The 13242-nt window shown below is 36.5% G+C and overlaps 1 long non-coding RNA gene across 8 annotated transcripts in view; it reads right to left on the minus strand.

Annotated features, from left to right (window-relative positions):
• LOC139588217 (uncharacterized) overlaps positions 1 to 13242 on the minus strand; it is a 187530-nt gene that overhangs the window by 52078 nt on the left and 122210 nt on the right. For 7 of the 8 annotated variants that reach the window (XR_011678586.1, XR_011678581.1, XR_011678583.1 and 4 more), the window contains 3 exons: positions 10393 to 10452; positions 8453 to 8513; positions 6447 to 6587 (listed from right to left, as the gene is read on the minus strand). This is a non-coding gene — a long non-coding RNA (uncharacterized lncRNA). The remainder of the gene's footprint in view (positions 1 to 6446; positions 6588 to 8452; positions 8514 to 10392; positions 10453 to 13242) is intronic. The other variant, XR_011678587.1, reaches the window with a different exon arrangement.

Here is a 13242-nt window from a genome sequence, read left to right on the forward strand (position 1 = left end):
TATGACTTTCCTGACTTTTTGTCCAATGAGAAGTAACATATTGACCACAACTCCACCTCATTTATAATACGAAATCTTGAATTCTAATTCATCTCTGGTCCCTGATTGCTAACTTCCGTTACCCTTTCATAAGCACATCATATCTGTATTGTCCTATGAGGCAAATAGCAGGCCTTTTCAAGGTCAAACTGATGAGACCCATAGCCATTAGTTATAAGAAACCAAAAATAAAGATGGGCTGAATATAGCAAATAGGATTTATTTGAGTATCAACTATCACCTCAAAATAGCAGAAGGCATGGTTGCTGAGAGAAAGAGATACAAATATATTTTAGAAACCTTATATAGTTTTATAAATAACTGGATAAACTTATATATAGACAGATATTAAAGAAGTTTGTCACTATAAGGACCTATCTCTGCTTCTCTCCATGTAGAGAGGAACATCTGTGAGACAGCACACTAGTAGAGGCTAGTCATAAAATTTTTAGTGTCCTGTATCTGAAGCACTTTTATTGTTGATTAGAGTCCTGTGTATTAGTGATTAAAGTGGCCTTTACAAATGAGGCACACTAGCTCTCCAAATTTCCACTGTCACAATGTGGTCAAGGAGCACTTCCCATACAGTAGTACCTGTGGTCTCTGTGTGCATTGTCTCTATTTATCAGCACAATCTGATAGGTATTCCCATTTTGTAAACACATCTGAAATTTTGTGGTTTCCAAAAATAAAATTTATTTTCTCTTTCTAGGTCAATGTTTTAAATGTAGATTTCAGTTACAGAAGCTACACCAGGGACAACAGCTTGGGTATAATGACAAGCCTGTAATAGCATGGTTGACATCAATAGTTGTATTTATATAAGGGAGTAGTGTGCACCAAAATGAACAAAGTAAAAGATTATTTAGAAAAAATTTTAGGCAAAATATATTCTTGTGTATTATGTGACATCCTACTTTTTCTGAATTTAAGTAAAGCTTACATGGTTTTATACAGTGTAATAATATAGCATGACAACCTTCAAGGTTAGGCCTCAGAGAAATTTGCTTTAATAAAACTTTTTAAAACTCCAATATTTAAAACATACCCTATTTTGCTCGAAATGTATTCAAACTGCCTAACAACATTGCTAATGCCATGTTTTTTCTCCATGGAGTTCCCTTATGGTAACCATTACTACTATTGTTGAATCTTTCAAACCATATTTTCAAACATAGACACCAATCATTCATTTTCATTCCTTTCATGCTCTGTTTATCAGAGAAAGTTTTTGTGATTTTGGTTTACTCACTATTCTTGAGTAATTCTTGAGTAATGGTTTCTGTTTGTACTGAATTAAGTGAAAGCACACAACTATATTTATAAGTGAATAAAAATATTTTGGCCATCTAAAATAAACTGATAAGAGTGTGTAATCCCACTAAAATGAGTCAAAAATTACAGCCCTCAAGTACCTTCTTTGGGACACCATTTAGAAAACAACAAAAACAATAGGCTGCAAGGTAGGACTGACTAAACAATGTAAATACAGACTCTGAAATGTGACCAATTTTTATTTCAGGGAGAAAAAACACAACCAGGAGGCCAAATAAAATATTCACTGAAAAGCAAAGAATTAAGAAAATATTTTTCAAAGCATCCCAGAAGCAAAGAGTGCTAAACAAGCAGATAATCAAATGTGAATATTAACACCTCTCTATATATTGAATGTTCATAATGTACTTTCTATTAGGATGAATAATCACCACACAATTACTCTTCACGAAATTTGTTATTTGACTGAAGGCTGAGACCAAGAAGAGTTTTACTGCTCCTAGAAATTTTTATAAATTGTTAAAAGTAATAAATAAAACATGGAAAGAGAGGAAGTGAATGATACGTTTCCATGTTTGTAAATGCATCTGCTTACAGCATAGACAAAAAAATAACAGCTAACTTGACTTAGTGAAAACTCAAGGTCTATTTTCATGAATAAATATTTATCCACTATTGATGCTTCTAGCAAAAAGTGTTTTCTTTTTTTGCTCTGACTCAGAGCAGATCTAGCCATCTTGGAGCTCACTAGTACAGCTGATATCTTAGAGGAAGTGAAACCAACACCGGCCTAAGGCCCTAAAATTTTTGTTGAATAGGGCTCCAAATGATTCTAGAAAGCAAATCTCAGATTAAAGTAAAACACATAAATGTCAGCCTTCCTGGTTTTGTCTAGCTGTGAAAACAACGATGAGGATAATATTTTGTAATTTTAAGTTAATGAGGATATCACTGTGCATTTGCACAAGTCATGCAAAGCAGACATGAGTGACTGGAACAACACTTGTAACAGGTGACTTACACTTTTTCTTCAGATGAATTTTTCCAAACATAAGTGAAGTGAAGTGGGAGTGGAGTATAAGTAGAGTGTGGTTTCCCAAACCCCACAGGCGACACCAGAAATCCTGGTATCCTGGGTGATGTATCCATTGTAAATGCAATACTCTTGAATGGTGATTTCAGTTCTGTCTAGGCCCCTTAGAGAAACTGGACAGTACCTAAAGGTTGTTATCACAAATTTCATTTCCTAGTCTCATAAACTATTTAATCATATAGTGCTTTCCATTAAACTTAGGAAAGGAAAAAAAGGAAAAAGTCACTCTCCTGGCCCTATGACAACTGCAGCTGTGAATCTTTCCCTTTGCATTTATTTAGGAAATAGAAAAACCAGGAGAGAATATCCTGACATTTTTAAATGTTAAAATATACTTTCATTTCACTTCCAGAGAGATATGAAATATTTCCATGTGCAGCATATGTATTTTAAAAGTGAGGCCACAGTCTGAAAGTCAAAAGAAGATTATTATGTGGGAAGCCTTACAGAGAGTTTGTCTAACAAATCTCCATATCCAAAATGGTACTCATCCCATTTTTACTTCTAGAAAAAGGACAGATTATAAAAATAACACATTACAACATGATAGCATCCACAGTATATGTTAAGAGGAAGTTCAAGAGATATGTTAATTAGGTGGAAGATGATCTCTTGTAGTAATTAATATATTATTCTTTCTACAGTTTATTTACATAGCATAGGATCATATTTAATATTTTATAAAAAACAGTACATTTTTAGAGGATGACATAACTCCTTTCATTATACATCAGTGAAAAAAATATTCAAATTTCTGTTGTGAATAACCACTGAGAAAGTTCAAGCTCATGGCTGATCTAAGAGCATTGCTTTTATTATGATTACTTAAGTTATTTTTGAGTAATCTGTTTTTCAAAAGCCCTGGAAAAACATTCTACATCTCATGTCCGGGAAACTAAGTTTCTGAATAGATTGACTCAAAAAAATCCAAGGTCTCTAATTCAGTCCAATGTTTCTTTTTCTGTGCAAGATTACTCTTTTCTCTTTATCCTGTGAAGAAAACACTGAAGTGGTTCTTCTATGGTCACTCTATGAAGGGTATGATGTCAGTTAGTAAAGTTTACTCCTTTTTCTTGCAGGACAAGGATCTAAGCTTTGGAAGCATAGAGGCATGTACGAGGGGAACATGCCACTTCTTGCATACAGTGATAACAGAAATAAAAGCGATTTACTTCTATTAAATGATGTGGTTTATGAAGATATTATTTTCCATATTTAGCTGTTCCATGTTTAGCAGGTTAAGACACAACCTTTTGGGATTTTTCACTCCTTTATTTTACTGATTACAATGCTGTTGCATTACATGGAACAGGAACTACCCTGAGTTAGAATTGTATCACCTGATGCAGGTGCAGGTGACAGAGAAAATATTAGGCTCAATGAGATAGTAAAAGCCAAAAAGCAAAGTAAATAACTGAGATATTAGTAGTTCTGAGCCCCATACTGCTGCCATCCCAATGATCTCAAGCTCTGTCACTTACAGTTAACTTTCCTGTATTTGAAACATATACACATTGCAGTATAAGGGTATAGGTGAGTGCTTTTTAGAATTAAATTCTGGGCCAAGGAAAAGTAAATTCATTCTTTTAAAATTAAATACCATATGTTCAGAGCCAAGATATGTAGGCCACTCCAAAGATTTTATCCCTTGTCAAGGCAAGAATGGGAAATTGTAATGGATTTTTGTTCAGATGAGAGCTGATTTTATAACCTATCCCATTAAATGGCATTACATTCACATGACCTGACTTTACATAACAGAGTTATCATAACACAACTGACTGAACACAGAACCTGCATTTTGCAGTAGCAGATGATATTTAGACCATCATTATTAACTGTTCTGTGCAGAATTTTTTTCCTGCTTCAGTGAAATGGAGTCTTCTTTCCTTTTAAATCACATTAAAATAACCTGATTGCTTATTTGTACAGCTATGTACCAAAATTACCCTTTAATTAAAATCATGCTGAGACTGTCACCTAAAGAGCACTGTTACAATCCTACTTTCAGCTGGGTTTTTAGTAAATAAGGTCTTTGAATTCATCTGTCAGTACCACCTAATAACTGCCTAATGAGTTAGCCAGTTACAACAAGATAGGACAAACACAGAGGTCTTGGATATATCATTTTCCTGCATATTTTGTTAAGACTGTGACTAGAAAGGAGAGAGGGACCCAAAGCAGCCAGTGAGATTTGCCCTGCTGAAGCCTTGTCAGCTTTCCATCACAAGATAAGTCAGTCTGTTTATGGTGGGTCTAAAGCTGCCATTGCTAGTTGTGCTCTGGCCTAATGTGATTCATGAGAAGCCTGATTTCTTCCATCCTGCTGCTCTAACTGAATCTCCTAACATGTTCTTTCATTTTAAGGTTTTGTTTAGGGAGAGACAGATAACAGATTTTACTACTTTTGTCAAAGAATCTTTTGTCTAATTTTTTCAATTTTTTTTTTTTTCAGAAGTTTCCTTTTAAATTTTGAATTGTTCAGAGCCCCCCAGACTCTGCTCAAACTTATTGATGGCAGTGGCAGAATATCTTTTGATGCCCATGGGAGCTGAACTGGACCAGACTTGTATCTTTTCCACATGCTTAAAGGTTTTTAGGTTTCTCTGGCCAAGAATGTTGTATTACTCTGCACATCTTAGTTCTGTTAGTATAGAAAGTAAATATATGTGACTATTTAAAATTAAGAATAAAATGGATTTTTCCTACCTCACTTTTTTGAGGCAATGCCAAGGCTAATATTTCATTCTGAATGTCTAAACAGTTCTGTGCAGGATCCATACAGTGACTTGGACAGTACAAGATGTTAATTTCTTATCACTGAAGCATAACATTATTAATATGTGCTGAACATGATGGCTGGCAGAGAACACTGGCCACAGCCAGAGAGCATGAAAGTCCTTTCAGAGACAAAATGTTTTAGCAAATATCCTTACTAAGCACGAAAGAATACTGAAGGAAATAGAGTCTGTGCTGTGCTGTGAAGTCAGTGGGAAACTGATATTTTGGTGCAAAGAAGACTAAATCTACTGTTTTTCTCATGTTATATGCCTAAACATGTATCAGTTTGAAGGTTTGCTTAATCTATATGTTAATATAAATTGCCAATAGCCACTTTGATCAAGTAAAGTGCTTTTGTTTCTCATAGTTGGTTTTGGATTAATATCCACTGACTTGGAAATAGCCACCTAAAGTCTTGGAAAGAACAAGTCAGACCAAGAGATTGCATTCATGTGCTGCTTCTCCCTATTATTTAAAAAGCCCTACAAGACAACACATTAAAAACAACACAAAACAAAATAAAACAAAAACACCAAAACAAAACAATAAAAGGGACCAAAACAAAAAGCAAGGAAGCAAGCAAACAAACAAAAAATCAAACAAAACAAAAAAACCCAAAAAATAAACAAACAAAAAACAACAGAAGGACATTGTAAATGCCGGTCAGGTCATTTGATACTACATGCTATCATTTCTTCCTTTTCTGGCCAAGCATAAATAATCTTGTGAATTTGGAGTTTAGACAGCCCAAGTTGTCTAACAAAAGCACAGTTACTCATGAATAATTTGGATTTCAATGTGTACGTGAAGAAAATGGCTCAACAAAGCTTTTTATATTAAAGCCATCTGTGATTCAACATCATCACACATGATATGGGGTCATTGTGTGAAAGCAGTAGTGCATGAACAGCCATGGAAATGGTGTATGAAAAGCCACTTAATGCCATACACAGTTCCTGGAAATGGTAATGTGGGGTTTGAGGAACAGCGATGCACTTACAAATCTTGCTGGTTTTAAAATTAGCTGTCTTTTCCATGCTCAATATAGTTGTATGTGAAATTTTGGTGCATGGAAATGACGTTATTAGCACGAGTTTTTTACTTGGGTATGTGAGTCATGCAGCTTTTCCAAAAGAGAGCAATGAAATGCTGATAACACTAATGTGCATTCTGTATGTGTGATATGTATTCCAGAAAAGCATTACTTTGAGGTATGGTAGAGTGCCCTTAAAAATTAAGTTGTATAATCTTTTCTTACCTGTGTCTGCCCATCAGATTTTTTAAATGAATATTGGAGTCCATTATAATCACATAAAAACCTCATTGATTTCAAAAGCTCCACATTATATGCTGCAAATTCCCAAGCATTGCAAAGTAGAGATATACACATATTTGAAACCTAAAATAGATTTTATGCACAAAAAGAATGATTTACATATAAATAAATATTGTCTTCTTCTCCCATAGCCTTTTACACATGAATTTTAAGAACTTTGCAAGTCTGAATAAATATATTCATGAAAGTTTGACTGCAGATTATATAAAGATTCCTCCATTTTGACATAAATCAAATTAATCCTCTTTGAATCTTCACTGAAATGATGATGCTAGGCTAAATAAATCTCTTTGAATTCTCATTAACTATTAGTACAGCTGATTCTTTGACTGGTTCATTAGCATGCTTGGTGGCATATGCTCAAAAAGAAGAAGAAGAAAAAAGAACCCTACAATTTAATGCAAAATAGAACAAAGCTGTAGATTTCAGTCTTTGTCTTGTACACACTGTAAGGTACATGGAGCAATGATCTAACTTAAGCATTGCATGAGATTCTTCTGAATTGCCATTCAAATCTTTTCCTAACTTTGACAAAGTATAAATTAATTACGCAGCTGCATATAGATTTTCATCTGTCAAACTCATCTAAGACTATGGAGACAAAAAGTGGTGATATATCCACAGTGTAACACTGACAAATAGATATCAGTAACTTAAGTTTGCTACTTTGCAATAGGAGAGCATAATTCAGCTTTAGTGATTTTAGAAACAAAAGAAAAAGTCATATCTTCATCCCATGAACATCTAAGTGAGATAATTTTACATTGCAACTCTCAAGACTGGGAAATTCTCATCCAACTCCCTGTCAGTCATACAGCTCAAACTGCTACCTACTAAAGAAAACACATAATGTGCATAAAATGCTACTATATGTAATAATCAATTATCCAGTGAGAAGCTATATAATTTAGAATAATTGTCATGGTACTTGGCAGAATTCAGAAGAAAGGAATGCAGAAGATCACAATGAAAATGGAGCACTCAGCAGCCATTTTCCACATTGCATGTCGGCAGCAGATCTGCACAACAGTTTCTGCATTCTGTTTCCATGATCTAATATTGCACCACAGAATGAGTTCAGTTCCTTGGCTTGTGGCAAAGGTGGGTGGGATTTCCAAGAGGTCTCTATTTACATAAAGTCCCTGCACAGCTGGACTGAGCATCTGTGATTGAATGTGATGGGGTGCACCACACCAGGCATAGCCACAGGCATCAAACTGCATGAGTAGCCTTTTAGAAGAACAGGATACTGCATTATTTAATCTATCATTAATAAGTTCCACTTTAAGCATAATGCCTGCTGTCATGTTTCTTGACTTTCATGAGCTAATCCAAGTTGCTGCTTCTTATTATATAACTGTACTTCAATGCAATCCTAAAGACAGCTTCAGGATGCCTCTTGCAGATTCCCATTATTTATGTATTGTCACAGAAAACCACTTCAAAGGCATGTCTAGGTGTAGGGACGACCTAAGATTTATCAGGTCCTCCCAGCTCAAATAGAGGAAAACTATTCATTGTTGCAATTCCTTCATTGTAAAGGCAATCCCCTAAAATCCACATGGCAAATAACCTTGTGTTATTCCTATTAACAGTATCTTGGAGAACAGCTATGGCTTTACGTTATTTACACTTTGTGATAACCAGAATCTCCTTGTTCTCCCTGCTCCTAGAGCAATGCCCTGAGTGATCTCTGCCAGAGATGGAGTTCCTTGTGGGTGCCCACGTTCTTGCCTGGTTCCCTCTGTCCATTCAGATCAGTGCCCATACTTCAAATACTTTTCATGCAAGCTACAATGCTAACTGAGATGAAAAGCCCAGGGTAATGGAATAAAAGCTTTATTTCACAGACTTTTCCAATCTAAACACACTCTGAAAGTTATGCACTGAGAAGTTGACTTTCTTTCCTCTTTCCTTCATATCCTTACCTCAGGAAGAAGTGAAGAACAGCAGCTACACTGAAGAGAAGTGAGAGCAGTGTACCAAGCCCTGTGGAAACAGAAAGGAAGCAGTAGATCATTTCAACGAGAGCAGTATGTCTTGGCGTTGTTCCTTGACACCACCCCCGCCATCCCAGCCTCCTCTGCCCCTCCCACACTCACACATCTAAAAAGCAGATGGAAAATATTCTGCCAGGAGACATTGAAATACAGTGTTAGAAAGTTACTCTCATAAGGCTGGAGAAAGTGATGGAGAACTCTGGCAGGCAAATTAAATTATTCATAGTCAGTGGCATTTTGGAAGGAAAAGCAGGAAGGGAATAGGAGACTAAAGGATGTTATAGGGATTGTACAAGAACCATCTGGAATATTGGAAAAAGATGCACTTCATCTTGCTAAACTTCAGAGAGAGACCAGTGAGGCTAATTCTGAGTTCAGGAGACATTACCAGTCTTCCCAGTTTGTTTTTAGAGCTGAGCATACTCTAGTGCTACCACGATATTATGGATATGAGTCCATGCTACCAAATCTCTTCCCTCAGACTTCACTCTAATGGCACTGAGCAATGACACTCAGATCCTGAAGTTACTGTAATTTCCTCATCTACTGTGTCACTTGGTACACATACTAGTCTCATTTTAAAGGTGTGACATGGAGATGAGATGATTATTGGAGTCATTCCCAGTGTTTCAATGATTAAACTTTTATTTAAATTTTATTTCCCAATTACATGTTCTCTTATGTCTCTGAAAGACTGCAGAACATGTTCTCACAAGAACTAAGGTACTCTACATTCAAACTAAACCGGTGCCTTTTTTGATATGTCTCACTAAGAAAATAAGTATGGCATATCACAGAGTAACAACAATTAGAAAGTAACTCGGTTCAACCCCCGAATTCTTGCATGGGGATAGAAGGAAGGAGAGGAAGAAAGAACCATGTGTGAGAGCAGACACTGCAATCAATGTTTTTATGAACATATTAAGATGATGTGATGAACACAGGAGGTCAACTTAGAGAAGATATTTTTTCTTTCTGTTTCTTCCTCTGAGTTTAGGCATATGATGTTGACAAACATCATCTAATTCATTTTCCCTTCATAGGTCAATCCCACCATGTCTTTGTACCAAAGGTGATAGAAACCAGATGGAATTGCCCACTTGAATATATAGATATGCATAGTACATGCATGTTTACACACAGACACATTAATTTAACCCCAATAAAAATAATCTTATCAACTTCCAGAACTTCATCAAGATAATCTTGTATTTAGGTTTGAATGTATATATCAAACTCTTCAGAAATGTTGGCAAGCACTTTGTCCTCTCTGTTCCCCAAAACAATATAGTACAGTCTGCTATGGGGTCTGCACTTGTCCAACCCATAGAAATGAAGAAGCTGACATATATTGCAGAAATATTCCAAGCATTGTAATTTTCCTATCCTCACAAACTTATATTGCTAGAAACCAGATTTTTTTGTTGGAATTTGCAAATAAACCAGCACCTGCCACAGCAATCTAATGACCTGAAGGAATTCTTACACAATCAATCCTTTTGACTTTTATTGTAGCAATCAGTGAAGTGTTTCAGTATCCTGTGGCATATTAGTCTAATGTTCTTTTCAGCATGCAGATTATTTAGACCAAAGATCATGGTTTTGGTTATAAATCACATAATAAACTTGGGATACAACTGGAAAAATATAATGAAAAAAATTAACTAACATGAAGCACCAGAAAGAATCAGTAGGGAAAAGATAAATGGTTGTCAGTAGGAATATTAGGCATGTGTGCCCATGGGTAGATAAACACCAAGCAGATTGCTTGTTTAAACATTCTTTATTTTTCTTGAGTTTTTGCCTGACGGGGACTGAATTTCTCTCAAGAGGAATTGTAATGAATGTATTTGGCATAGCAGTGTTACCTGCTTGGGGTAGTTCTTCTGCATGAAAACCATTCCAATTATCATTCCAAGATGATGTTCCTTTAAAACAAATATGAATAGTATTTGTGAATTCAAACAAATCTTTGCAAAAAGAAATCTGAGCAGAATCTCTTAATAAAGAAAAAAACACACAAAAAATCCGTAGTTATTTCACAAGAATAATGATTTCTTAATATAAAAATTCTCTTTTCTTTATCCCAAAACTGTAGTTTCTCGAGGTGGAGAAAAACAAACAAACAAACAAAAAACATTTAACACTGAAAAACCACAAAGGACTGCAAGGATTTCAGTAAAGAGTAAGTTTATGAAGTGAATGCATCTAGAAAGTAATATTGGGACCTAAGTTACCCAATAATCTTTTTGGATGAGTACCTGGGGAATTAAAATTAGTCATTGCTTAATTTACTACCAAAATATGAAATGCATGCCTGTCCATTCTACTAAAACAGCTTTAGCACTCACAAATATAAAAAGACATGTGTAGCATGCAAACCCCTTTTGCAGCTGAAATTAAAGATAATATTGTTTGACTGGCAGAATATATTTATAAACCCTATTAATTCTTAATCTGTGTGCACATCTAGTGTCCTTATCTGGCATTCCATGCAGTCTGCCCATGGTGTCTTTGTGCCAGGGCCATTCACCTGCCATTCATTCCTGCAGAGAACATTGCAGAGTCAATCTTTCAACAAGTTTTTTTATTTTCTTGTCCCCAAAATGTAATTTTCAGCTAAATAACACAAGTTGCTTACTATTTTTGCAGTAGCATTATCTTGCACGGAGTAAATAGAAACTCTGGGGTAGATTGCCTAGCTGGAATCCTTCCATGGAAGTTAAAAATGTCATTTAAAAGGGCAAAGTTGGGGTTTTGCTTTCTGCTTGCCAAATCTAGGTCAGTCTTTGCCAAATTTTCTCCAGGTGGAATAAGATGAGAATATTCTGCCAATTTGTTTCAGGGAGACGGGCCTCTGAGGATGACCCCTGGTCAAGACAAATCAAGACCTTGGGTTGAAGGAAAAAGCTTTCTTGGGGAAAAAATAAAGACAGGGTATCCACAGCAGGTGTTTGCATTAGATGCTGAGACAGTGTCTCTGTGTCAACATCTCCTCTCATTCCAAGAGGTCTCACAAGCACAAAGCAAGGGACCAGTGTTGGAGTTGGTTTTGTGTCCTGTGTGCAGTGTGGCCATCAGAGCAGCACTATGTTTGACTGCTCTGCCAAGAGAACAACCCCAGAGCCAACCTGACAACCTTCATTTTGAGGATAGCAGGTGTGCTAGAAGGGCAAAAGAGTGAGAGCTTTGGGCTCATCTGGACGTCTCTCTGCCTTGTAGGAGTGGAGGGTGAGAGAGAAGATTTTCCTGGTCTTTATAAGGATTATTGCTTCCTCTCTCATTCAAATGTTTCCTCTGTTGAAAGAACTGTGAGGTGAGAAACAGTTGAGACCACAGCAAGGTGTGATTCTGGATGCTGAAGCATGTTGCTGCTGCCTCTTATGGTAGAGATCTTGTTTGGGCATTTGAATGACGTTGAGGCTTATTGCCTGCAGCAGGATTTAGGCTCTTCCAGGCTGGACATACAGGGTGAAGCTTGTAGGGATTTTTGTCATTAAAGTGAGGCTCAGCAGCTTCCTGATGAGGGAATATAAATCTTTTGTTTCTAGAGTCAGAGGAAAGTAATAATGTGGAGACAATGCTGAAGAAGGCAAGGAACCTAAATCCCAGAACACATTTGCAAAAATGGATTTCAAACTATCACTGTCACATGTAATTCTGAGATTCATATGGCACAAAACTCAGCTCTCCCAGGTTAATGCATATATATGTGTAGAGAGAGAGTTTTAAGTAGTTTATTTGCTAAAAATATAGACAAACCTTTAAATATTTCCACCTAAATATGATGAAAAAACCCACTTAGTTTGATTAGGCAATCCTGCCTAAGCTCAGCAGTGCTTAAGATTCTCTATGGATAAAAAAAATCACAAAATAATCAAGGCTGACGAGGACCACTGGAGTACTCTAGTTCAAGATCTTACTCAAAGCAGGGTCAGTTCTGAGATCACAACAGGTTGGCTGAGGTCTTCCATCAGCTGGATCTTGAAACCTTCAGTATGAGTGAGGAGCTTCTCTCAGACACTGTCCACCTGGAGAAATAGCTTCTCCCTGTATCTAGCCTGAAACTCTTCTGTTTCAATTTATGCCTCTTCCCCTGCCTTGCAAGTCTGTGAAGGGTCCAGCTCCACCTTCTTGATTACCTGCTTATAGATATACAGGGGAGACATTCTTCTCCAGGTTAATCAAGCCCAAGTCCTTCAGCCTCCCCTCTGTATTTTTTTCCAGTAAGTATTTCTGAGACTTCTGTGCCCTAATAAACATCATCAGAATTGACCAGTGTGCTCAGAAATCATTAAAGGGAGCCAATGAAGAAAACTTCAGATGAGCAGAATGGGACAAATCCTTTTAGAAAGCTAGCTTGCACATAAAAAAGAGGGAATAAAAAGGATCTTCTCTAGATAACATTGCAAGGCTATTCAAAAGAGATGAATCAGATCAGATCTGAAGCTTCTAAAAATTCTGGGCAGTGCTTAAGAAGCACCATGAAGAGAGAAAGAAAGCAAAACAGCATGTCAAAACAGAGCTATGGGAATATAATCTGCTCGACCCTGAAGCAGTCATTTTGATAAAAGCCCAACTAAAAATGTTTTCATGGAAGCTAACTTTAGCGTAGTGAGGATAATCACCTCTGCAGTCACCAGAGAGAACAGGATCACATAATGGTCCTGCATGCTTCACTGCTCCTGCCCAGGCTATAGAGGCAGTCTGGTGGCATG

This window comes from Agelaius tricolor, unplaced genomic scaffold (genome assembly GCF_023055355.1).
Source record: "Agelaius tricolor isolate 1412-34295 unplaced genomic scaffold, bAgeTri1.0.p SCAF_3, whole genome shotgun sequence".
Classification (NCBI taxonomy): Eukaryota; Metazoa; Chordata; class Aves; order Passeriformes; family Icteridae; genus Agelaius; species Agelaius tricolor.